This window comes from Sturnira hondurensis, unplaced genomic scaffold (genome assembly GCF_014824575.4).
Source record: "Sturnira hondurensis isolate 20B ecotype Veracruz unplaced genomic scaffold, ASM1482457v3 Scaffold0024152, whole genome shotgun sequence".
NCBI classification, from domain to species: Eukaryota; Metazoa; Chordata; class Mammalia; order Chiroptera; family Phyllostomidae; genus Sturnira; species Sturnira hondurensis.
Window position 1 is genome coordinate 6671680 of NW_028096783.1, and position 12507 is coordinate 6684186.

A 12507-nucleotide genomic window follows, 5' to 3' on the forward strand; every position below is an offset into this window, starting at 1 on the left:
GATCACATTTGGCCAGCTCCAGAGCTGTGTCTTAAGGGGACACGTTGCCCAAGCTTCCCATGCCGGATGTGCAGGTGACGAGCCCCGGATGTTGTACCGGGCACCCGAGGAGCAGGTCCTCTCCTTTCACCCGAACCAAAGGCCTTTCAGCCCCACCACGAAGGGCCCTAGAGGGACTCTACAGGCAGGTCCGTGACTTTTTTGAGAAGTCCTCTTGGTCTTCAGGATGAAGCAAAGAAAAACAAGATAGTAGATGATTAGGAGAAAGAAAGAGAGGTTGGGGTAGGTAGGAGAGGGTAAAAATGGTGATGGAAGGAGACTTCGGGTGGTGAACACACAGTACAATATACAGATGATGTATTATAGACCTGTATACTGGAAAGCCATATAATTTTATCAACAAATGTCAACCCGATAAATAAACAAATAAGTACATAAATAAATAAAATCTTAATTTTAAAGGGACAGAAGTAGCTAGTGACCCTTTAAGGAGAACAAATGTCTGAACCACTCATGTGGGAGCAGGTTTTCTAGCTCTTGGAGCATCATGCTGTCTGTTACTATTTATACCTTCGTGCTTCTTCAAAACTTATCTTCAGCCCAGCTTATTGGGTCAGCCCAATTGGGTCAGACAATTGGGCCAGCTTATTGAGTGAATGGATCAATGAACAATTGACCACCCCATTAAAAAAGTTTTGTTGCCCGCCCCCCAAAAGAAGAAGTCACCTTGGATTTGCTCAAAAGCTCCAAAAGCGTGCTTGAGTGGGCCACAGATAATCCCAAGACTGGCAGGAACGGCTGTCTGAGGCACCATAGCCACCACACCCTCGGACTTATGGGAGAAAGAGGTCTTTTCCTTTTTGAATGCAGGCACATTCTCAAAAAGTAAAGAAATGCAGAAAATCTTCATCACAGCTGTCTTATCCTTTTGACCTCACTGCTCCTTATTATCACAAACCACTGGGGACAGTTATAGTGAAAGTCCTGATAAGGAGGAAGCGATCACTTTCAAACTAATCTAGTGTATCTGTCATGAGATGGTGACAAACCAGAAAGGCCTAAATATTAAGTAATCGACAATATTGATCCGTAATTGGAGATATAGCATCAGTTATCCCATAAGTACCTCCCCCACCACCCCCAACACACACACACACGCACAGAGAGGCACTAACCAAGCTGGCTCTGGTTCTGTTTTGTGTGTGTGTTTGGTTTTGGGGCATCTATCACACCCAGCTTTTCTCCTTACCAGAGAATTTATCACATGATGTTGAAATGAACTATTTCTGTGTTATCTTTCTCATTAAACAAAGAACTTCTCAAAGACAGTCTTGGCATATTGTCAGCTTAGCATCCTACTGAGCAGTACAAAGAGCCCTAACCAAGTGCTTTGGGCACATTACCTCTAGACACATTGATGCCACACCTGCTGGTGAATTGACCCGCTGCTTTCTTCTTGGAGTTAAGCTACTCTTTTTAGATGATCAGCCCTGGAGATAACAAGCTTTTTAGTCCTGACTATGAAATGGAGATAGCACCTATAAGGAGCCTACATGGTCTTTTCAGGAAAAATATCACTTTGAAACAAGAATAATACAAATGAGACAAATTGGGTCAGTCTCATTTGTGAATTCAGCCAAATCTGAAGAAATCAGAATAATGAATGGATGCCAGGTAATGGGCAAATAATAATCCTTTCACCACCCCCTGAGTGGTGAATAGGTCCCTAGCCTATTTCATGTTCAACCAAAATTTGTTTGTTTCATGTGTGGAAAAGGAAGATATTAAACTTGTAAAATGAGTTCATTTTCTAAAATCTTCATTCCTTGCATGCAAATAATATGAACTTGCTAAAGAGGATTAAAAGACTGGGCTCTTTACATTTTGAATTGCATCCTAATGTTCCTGCCCTACCCTGTGTGTGTGTGTGTGTGTGTGTGTGTGTGTATATATATATATATATGGCATTGGGATATTATACTTCAGAAAAGAACTCTCCAATATGAACATAATGTGAGCCACATATTTAATTCAAAATTTTCTATTAACAGGTGTACTTTATTGAAATAGTATATTTTCCTTTAATTAGTGTATTCAAAATGTTGGGTTGGCTGAAAAGTCCATCTAGTTCCATAAAATAAAAGACACCTTTTTCATTTTCACCCATGACTTTATTGATCCAAAGACTTTGAGTATTCCTGCTGCCTTCCGCATGGTGTGATATTGACTATTCTCAATTACCATCTCAATTTGATCACTATCAGCTTCAGTTGGTCTACCTGACCATGGAGTATTGTCCAGAGAAAAATTTCCAGCATGAAAACTTCACAAACCACTTTGACATGTTCGATTAGTCACAACACTTTCTCCATACACGGCACAAATCCTTTTTTTGTGTTTCTGTTGTGTTCTATGTTTCTTGGAATAACAAAGCATAATATGCCAATAATGTTGCTTATTATTTTTCATCTTTAATATTAAAGTGACTACACAAAAATTCACCAATTTTGATAAAAGTTTATTTTTATACGTTGATATAACAGCTGCCACAACCCAGTCTAACAAAATTGTTTTGAATGAACTTGAAGACAACTAAGCTATACAAGAGCCATCTTACAGAAGAAAAAAAAAACCTTTTTGGCCAACCCAATACTATCATTTCAACATAAAATTATTCATAAGATATTTTGCAATTTTTGTCCTGATTCTTTGAAATCCATGAACTAATACACCTCGGGCACATCTCAGTTTGGACTTGCCACACACCAGTGCTCGTAGCCACAGCTAGCAGGTGACGACTCTGGGCCACACCATCTACAAAGTGCATCACACCAGGAAAGCTATGTTTTCCTTCAGGCAAATGCGTCTTTGTTCATAAGTATCAGCATAAGAATTGACAGATCTAATAGGGCTAAATTAAGACCTTGTATTTCATAACAAATATTTATTGCATTTCTAATGTGTCCTAAGCTTTGTTCTACGTCCTGGGACTATAGCTGTGAAAAAGAAGTCAAAATCTCCTCTCTGATGGAACAAAAATTCTAGTAGTGGGAGACAGACAATAAACTAGACAAACATTTAAATTTACTTAAATGTCTATAAATGATAAGGAGAATGTTGAAGTGGCTGAAGAGGAATAGAGAGTTTTGAGGCAGGAATTTGAGTTTTAGAAATAGTCACCAGCCAGAGCCTCACTTGTGGGGGCGACTTTGCCCTCAAGTCCCCCCATCTGCCATGGATGAAAGTAAACACTATGAAAACATAATCTGCTTGGGGAGGAGAGGTGGCCAGTTTCTCAGAGGAGAAAGGCCAGGAGCCCCTTCCTCCAGGGGCTTTTATTGGGTTGTAATACACAGGAATACAGGGTGGTAAGGATCAAACAGTAGATAATATTTCAAAGAAATCTGAGGGCTTAGTCTGAGTCAGTGTCTGTCAGGAAAGGGGGTTGCAGAAACTTTGGGAGACATACTCATTTTCTGCTTGGACCCTTATCATATGAATGAAAGCACTCTTAGCAAAGCAGGCTTCACAGGATTTAAGGAATTCTTTGTTATGCCTGATCACCCCATCCCGGACCCCGCTCTAGATGGCAAGAGGCTGCACCGTCTCCTCCATCACAGGTTTTCAGGCTTAAGTGGACTAGAGCCAGGAAGTGCTTCTTCCAGAGGAAATGGGGACTCAGGCTATGTCAGAATATCCGGAGGGGCGGATGAAGGGGTCCATCACTCCCTCTTTGTTGCAGCCCCCCTGAGTCCTTCCATGATGGCCTCCCAAGTGATCGTGTCTGGCTTAGGTTGCCCCTCTCTGAGGAGTCTTACCCGTCATGGACATCGACCGTGCTTTGGGGGCAGGGGGAGGAAGCAGAGTCAGCGTTTGCTACCAGAGACAAGGTTTGTCTCCTTTGTGGCTCACATTCTGGAGGCCGCTCACTCATCCTTAGCCATGGGAGGCAGTTACAACTCCTGAAACTAGGCAGAGCGGTTCCCAACACTCACAGAGAAAGTAACATTTGGTTAGAGAAGGTCACACTGGCAATATTTCAGGAAAACCATTGTGTTGGGTGACTTTCATTTTTATTTTAGTGTAAAAGATTGATGATGAAATCTCTGTTAATCTGACTTAATGGTTTTAATGAAAAAGTTTACAAATACCATGTGATCTCACCTATAAGTGGAACATAATCAAGAAAACAAAAAGGTGAGCACAATAGAGCCTGAGACTTGGAAATAAAGAACAAACTGACAGTGACCAGAGGGGAGAGGGGAGGGGGACCCGGGAAAGAAGGGGAAGGGGCAAGAAAAGGAACATGAATAGAGGACTCATGTGCACAGGCAAGGGGGGGTGTGGGAGGAGGGGGTACGGGGTAGGGGTGAGCGATGGGGAAAATGCAGGACAATTGTAACTGAACCACAATTTAAAAACTGAAAAAAAAATGGAAAGTTTATATATATAAGACTTTCATCCAGTAAATAGCTTGTACAGGCAAACCATGTTCTAGGCACGGCAGATGCAAGAAGGAGCAAAATAAACCATCTCTACCCTCCTGAGGTGTGTCTCCTAGGTAGAGAGGATTCATGTATTGATCAAGTATTTGAAATGATTCACATGTAATTAGTCATTGAGATTGGCACTGTGAATTCATGTAACCAAAGGACCAGACCTGTGCTAGACCAAATGGGTGTCTGCGTTCTCTGGGCCCAAACCGAAGGCGGTGGTGGAAAGAGCATTTCGGGAGGAAGGGGTGCCCTGTGTGAATGCTCTCGGGAGTGAATGGAAAAGCTAGGAGTACAGCTTGTCTGGCTGCAGCAGGTGCGAGGGCTACCCGGAGGAGGCCAAGATTCCGGCTCGCATCTAGAAGGACCTGTAGGCCATGTTAGAAATGGGTTGTTGTTTTTTTTTAATTCCAAAAGTGCTGGAATGCCACTTAGGGTGGTTTGTTTCTTTTAAATATTTAAGATTCTGTAAAAGGTACCTTGAGAAGATTTTTGTTTTGATATAATCGCTCTGGCTACAGAGCAGCAAATGGATTGGAGGGCTGGCCAGAGACCAGTAGGTAGGTTCATGGAATCGTTCTCAGTTCAGGATCTGAATACACACCTCATGAGTTCAGACGACCGATGGCTTGTGGCGAGAGAACAGACAAGCTGTTCACTACTGGACTCTCCAGGTGAAGTGGATGAAAGACAGCCTAGATAGAGATCAGCCCTCAGCAAAGAGGCTAGTAAATGACTTGGTACTACAGGGTCTTCCGTAAATAAAAATCTTTTTTTTTAAAGATTTTATTTATTTATCTTTAGAGGGGAAGGGAAGGAGAGCAGGAGAGAAATATCAATGTATGGTTCCCTCTCATGAGTCCCCTGCTGGGAACTGGCCTGCAACCCAGGCATGTGCCCTGACTGGGAATCGAACCGCAATTGTGTGGTTTGCAGGCCGGTGCTCAATCCACTGAGCCACACCAGCCAGGGCTGTAAATAAAAATCTTAAGGAGACACAGATGGGACAAAATTCTACCCAGAGAGAGTTTCAAGATGATGTAAAAGGAAGTCTTGGCTGCTCGGGATCATGTGGTATTGAAACATTTAGAAACCACAACTTAGCCTATATATTGATCAACTTGCTTTGCAAGTTTCAGTTCTGCTTATGATGGGTTCCTATTTTTTCCCTCTTACTAAACGTAGAGTGCAGAAGGCAATTATTAACTGGTTTCCCCATTTTAAAGGACTTGTTTGGGCCGATATGATCAAGATGTAAGGCTGTTAGGTTTCTTGGAAAGTCACGTTCGCGGTTCCTCTGTTATGTTTGCACGGGTCACACTGAAGTAGCTCAGCCTGATCCACCCTAAAAACTTAATACGGGATCATCTAATTTTCAGAGCCTCATAGGACAAAGGGCAGGGATTTAGAAGACTTTGCTGGAAGCTTGCTGTTGATTGAAAATAAGCAGAAAATGATGCTGCAGAGTATTGAGTAGCTGGATAATAGGACCCCTCCTTTGCAAGAAGTATTCCGGGGAAGCTATTTGATACAATAGATAACTAAAATTGATTGAATGTTAACTATGGCTAAACTCTGTTCTAACTCTGTCTTCACATGTAACTTTACAATAAGCTTATAGCACAGGCACTGTTATCTTTATCATTTAAAAAAAACAAACTAAGACATGGAAATATCAGGTGACTGCCTGAAGTCACTGGCACTATACAAGTGGGCACCATGCAGAGCTGAGGTGTGCCACGGCAGTACGGCCCAGGAGCTCACGTATTGCTGCACCCTTACTCTGCCCTCCTCCTTCACCCTGTGGGCCCACCGAGACTCACAGGTGAGTATGTCCTGTGTCACTGCAGCCACAGAAATAGTTGTAGAGTGTCCTTGAAGTTCTCCTTTTCAGGTTGTCCCTTAACTGAGCAACTTCACTGCATTCATTTGTTCATCATCTCCTCCAGGTGATGGATGCCCAGTCCTGGGTCTCACATGCTAAATATACAGACTACATCCTGGGGCCAGATGTGTACAGGGCAACTCCCTGAGCTCTCCCAGACTTTCCCTGGTGTGCAAGACAAGTGCCCTTATACAGAGCATTCTGCACCAAGAGCCCTACACTCTTTTGTTTCATCTGCTTGCTGGCTTTTATGAGCTGAGCACATATGGTACAACTCCAAGCTATCTAGTATGTAATTAAAATAATTCCTAGGCAATCTGTTGTATTTGAACACTTAGACTTATATGATGCTTACTTCAGTCTACAACAAGAAAAGTCCTAAAAGTCCCGTCAGGGTGTGCAGAGACAGGGAGGAAAACACTGGGTTCAGCCGAGCAGGGCCATCCCCTGAGCAAGAGCTTTGGGTAGAAAGAAACTTACTACAACTTTAAATGCACCAGACTGTCAAGGACCTCACTTTGCCCCTCTCCTTCCCTTGGGTGGGACTTTAATGAAGTGATTTTATATAACAAATTTCTCATTAAAAGTGATCGAAGTCTTAAGAAAACCCCCAAAGACTAGGCAAACCATAAAGGCGATGGTATAACTGCTTCAACAGCACTATCTTAAGGGTGTCTGGAGGTCAGCACCAAAGCAGGGGAGGCTTCGCCGGCCTCGCCAGACAGTTGGGGTTGAACATCCAACTTCAGTCCAACCCAAGACATGAGAGTCAAGCAGCCGTTCCGAGGCAGCGCCAAGTGCTACCTGGGAGCCCAGAGAGGGAGGGAGCCATTTTCTGCTGGGGCAGCCACCTCCCTGTTTTAAGCTCCAGTTCAGCACAGTCGTTCTATTAAGCACTCATCCATCACTCTGGAGATAAGGAGACTAAACAAATGTTCCGCAGAGAGTTGGTCTGTCTTGCAGGGAGTGCCCACGTAGGTTGGCTCTCCTCCTTCCCTGCTCGCCAGCCCCCTCTCTCCACTTTTCCTTATGAACTTTGATGTTCAGTCTTTCATTCTTGCTTCTCTGCCACCAACCACGATGAGCACGCCTCCTCGGCACTCGCATCTTTCAGTCAAAGGGCTCTGCAGCCTAAGACTCTGCTCAGCGATACACATCTCAAGGCTCCCTCCCAAGGTGACATGTTTGCCCTTGCCTGGCCTGCTGGGGATGAGGGACCCGAGAAGTCACTGTTCTTGTTTTTACGCTCACACCATTACTGTTCTTCACCTGTCCCCTCTCATCCTAATCTTTATTTCATTTCTGTTTTCTTTCTTTGTTCCTTGCTGGGGAATTCTCTGAGTAGTTGAGGACCACTTTGGCTTCTCCCAATGAAAAGAGTGGAGGTGAGGTGTCCAGGTGTAAAACCCCAGGGGACAGCCAGGCAGTGGGATGACACTTTCCTGGTTCTGTCACTGCCACTTTCTCCCACGCTGATAGGTGGAAATTATTCTACGGAAGAACAATGGTGATTTACCGTTTTCACCACAATCCATCTTAAGAGCGTCACTTGGCTGTGCCAATGGCTAATTGAAATTCCTGCTCTAAGGGTCCAAAGTGAGAAAAGTTGAGGGCAATTCTCGAAGAGATTCTGGACAGAATAAGATACTGAAAGGCCTACTAAAGCAAAGTGAAGGAAAGAAAAAAAAATGGTTTACATGAAGACGGTGGCAGCTAATTGCCGTGGGACTTCAATGGAAGCCAATATTTAGTCTAACACACTCCGCTCTGTCAGCTACCCCGTCTGCAGGCTTGTCGTCCATCAGCTGAAAGCTTGCTCTAGTTTGGGGCTCTCAGTCCTGGGGGAGCAGGTTTACTCTTCAAAGAACAGCATGGAGGAGCAGGATCCCTTGAAAGAGAAAAGGATGGGCCACTGCAAACACAGGAGAGTTCCTAGAAATAATCCTCTTTCTTTACCTGTTCTTATTTTTGTGGGATGCTTAAAACAGCCCATAAGGACTTCGGATACGTGTGATAGAAAGAGCCTTAAGCTTCTGTTCCTACAGCACCAGGCTATGACGTAAGCCCCCATCTCTGGCCTCGGCCTCTCTGGTGCTCCAGGCAGACACAGAGAGGTGGGGAGTCTGCGTTCAGGTGTCTAGAAAGGCAAGCCAGACCTGTCATCCTCACCCTGGTCTAGAGTGCAATTTTTTATTGACCCCTTCCTCTCCACATGTACTCGGTAACCCATTTATTCACCGCACGAATACCCTCCAATTGCCCCGTGTGTGCCAGGCACTAGTTTGGGCTCTATAGCTAGAGTGCTGAGTGAGACAAAGTCCCATGTTGCAGGGCTCACACGTTTTGTAACCACACTGGATGATGACGTTCCACAGCAACTTGCATTGAGACTTGTCAACACCATGAGGAGGTGCCTGGCGGACTGTTTGTCTCCTGCTGCCAAGAGTCTTCCCTTGGTTGCGTGTCCAGATTTTCCTCTCCTCACACCACACAGGCCTACATCCTTTTTCAGCTCGATGCCTTTCATTGGTAATGCTTGACCGTCTGCATCATTCAGCAGTGCATCCCTGCCCGTAGAGGAGCGCCGGGCACAAAAACAGGAGCGATGCATATTTCTGGGTTACCAATGTGTCGACCGACTGGTTGGAACAGAAATAATAATGCCCAGAGTCTACAGTGTGACCGACTTTCAGGAACCTGAGCAAGAATTCTGGGGCCTGCCTGCAGGGTTCCTTGGGTGCCTGTTGACTTGTGTGGAGAAGCTGACATGGGGGGAAGGGCTGTGACTGAGCCATTGGATGGGGATGGTAAATATAAGAGAGTCAGACGTTGTCTCCTGCCCTCCAGGATGGTTATATTTTGGCTGGAGGGTACAAAGTACGGGATTTTACTATTTGCCTAATAAAATGGAGAGAGAGAGAATAAATGAGATTTAAGATGAGGTTTAAAGATGTTGTGCTGGCTTTGAAAATTAAAGAAAAGGCCACAAAACCAGCAATGCAAGTGACTCCGGGAATCTGGAAGAGGAAAGGAGATAACTCGTCTCCTGGAGCCGGTGTTCGCAAGGCACCCATCACCACGGTGATTTTAGGATCTTGGACCTCCAGACTTGTAAGATACTAAATGTGTCTTGTTTAATCACTGGTTTTTGGTAGTTTGTTGCAGCATCAATAGGAAAGAATACCAGGTAGCAGGGGCCCGTGAGGTTAGAGACCCTGTACCAACCTGAGGGCTGGCAGTACTTGGACACAGTGACCCCTGTTACCCGCCGGGGATACATTCCAAGGCCCCCAGTGGATGCCTCAAACCCCAAACAGCACCAAATCCTATGCACACTACGGTTTTCCCTACATATGCATGTCTATGATGCCGCTTAATCTGTAAATTAGACACAGTAAAAGATTGCAACAACAACAGCTAAGACAAAATAGAACAATTGTGACATACACCGCGATAAAAGCTGCATGGATGTGGTGGATTGCTTCAGGGGATCTCTTGCTGAAGTCCTCGCAGAGGCCCAGGGCTTTCTGGCACACTATGTTGACATCAGCCAGAACATGTTTTCTGTTCAAATTTTCCACCCACAATTTAATGCCTTTTTCATCTTAACTAAGCACATATTGACACTGTGGCTATAGCATCTGCAGTGTGACAACAAACGCTAGCACGAATTTCTTTTTTCTTCTTCACAATTTCACAAGTAGAAGGCTCGTTTTTACTGTAGATCTTAGCCACCTCAGCAAACATTTTTTTTTTCCTTTCATTATAAGCTTGAGAATTTTCACCTTTTCACTCAAAGAAAGCGCCTCCAAACTGTGCTTTGGGGTCATCATGGAGTAAAATAAGGGTGACTCGAACCCAAGCACCCCAAGAACGACACAGTCAATCCGACCACCAAGGTGGCTGCGGTGACTCCGGAGCAGGGGGATCTACCATGGGGAGACCCTGGACAAAGGCAGGTTTACGTCCCGGGCGAGAGGGAGCAGGACCAGTGAGATTTCACACTGCTGCTGAGAATGGTGTGCGATTTAAAACTGAGAAATTAACCTACATCTGGAATTTTCAACTTAATATTTTCAGACTGTGGTTGACCACAGGTGACTAAAATCGCAGAGAATGGAACTGGGGATAAAGAGGGAGGACTGTAGTTAGAACTGGGAGCTGCGTGTCCTTTCCCGATGAACTTCTTCCGTTTCACAACATGCGTGTAGGTGTCCTCTGTGCCTTTTTGTGCGTTGTTGCTCAGTTATTCTCTGTACTGAGTGCGAATCCATTGTCTGAGTGAGGGTTCATGTACCCCAGTTTATTATTCACGCACTTACTGAAAGACATCCTTCTTACTCTCACATTTTGACATTCAGGAACAAAGTTTCTGCAAACGTCTATGTTCATGTTTTTGTGTGGATCTAAATTTTCAATTCCTTTGGGTAAATACCCAGAAGCATAATTGCTGATCACATGGTAAGCGTGTGTAACAAACTGTCAAACTGTTTTCCAAAGTGGCTGTTACTATTTTGTATCCCTACCAGCAAGAAATGAATGAGTTTCCCTTGTCCCACACCCCGTCAGCATTTGGTATTGTTGGGGTTCTGGATTTTGGCCGTTCGATCGCTGTGTAGTGGTTGCTTAGATAGTTCTGCCTTTACACCGTAATTTCTCTCATGGCAGAGGCTGTTTCTTGTCCTCTGTGATGTCCTAGGTCACAGAAATAAGAAACAACTAAACCCAGGGGCCCAAACTTGTGGTGATACTACAGCTTAGGTTGCTATGTAGTTATTCTCTGTGTGGCTATTTCTAGATGAGTTTATCTAGTGATTAATAGATCATTCACACAATAATGAAAATGTAAACCCCTTGAGGTCAGGGACCATCAGATCATGGTTTTTTTGTTGTTTTTTTTTTAAAGAAAGATGGAAGGATGTCACAGGCTCTTGGCCTCAGAGGGAGGATGCCGCCCTGTAGAGTGTGGGTTCCTGCTCCTTGGAGGCATTCACTCACTGGGGAGATGTTTGGGGTCCCGTCTAGGTGTCGTGCAGGTTACTTATGCACTGGGGGTGATCGCTATCTTAAGTTACCTCTAAAATCCTTGCAACATTGCAATTCCATGACCTTTGTCAGTTGAGTAATACCTCCAGAGAAGTTCTATGTAGCCCGCCCTTTGGCTGTAAATGATACCAATTGCATGCAAGACCCAATACGAACTACCTCACGGTTTTCTCTCCAGACTCACCTTTTAATTCTCCCTCTCCTGCTCTGTCTGGTCATCCCAGAAAACACACTGTTCCTCTTCTATATTCTTATCTCACTTCCTTTTAGGTTGAACTCCCTGCCAAGAAGGCAAACCTTTGCTCTCTCCTCACACGAGGCCTCTCTCTGCTTCTTTCAAGATCCAGCTTAACAAGGTCAAGTTCAAGGAGTTCATCATCAACAAGCCCTTATTATATGAAATGCTAAAGGGACTTATATAAGAAAGAGATGATGAAAAATATCAACAGTGAAAGGACAGCAAACACACAGTTATTAACAACCACACCTAAAACAAAAGCAAACCAAGAGGACAGCTAGATCAGGAGTGGAACCATAGAAATGAAGAACACATGGAGGGTTAGAAACAGGGGGGTGGGAGGAGGAGAAGGGGGGAGAAGGCACAGAAAATAGCATAGATGGTAGGTAGAAAATAGACAGGGGGGAGGGCGAGAATAGTGGGGGAAATATAGAATCTAAAGAAGTTGAGACACGTGGTTATAAACGAAGGGGGGAGAAGGGTGGGGGAGGGAGTGTGCGGGTGGAGGGGAATGAAGGGGGGAATAGAACAACTGTAATGGTATAATCAATAAACTATATTAAAAAAAGATCCAGCTTAGATACCTTGTCCCCTATGCACCTTTTCCTGTCCCTNGAGAATAGTGGGGGAAATATAGAATCTAAAGAAGTTGAGACACGTGGTTATAAACTAAGGGGGGAGAAGGGTGGGGGAGGGAGTGTGCGGGTGGAGGGGAATGAAGGGGGGAATAGAACAACTGTAATGGTATAATCAATAAACTATATTAAAAAAAAGATCCAGCTTAGATACCTTGTCCCCTATGCACCTTTTCCTGTCCCTGTGAGACTGTTTTAGGCACCCCTGCT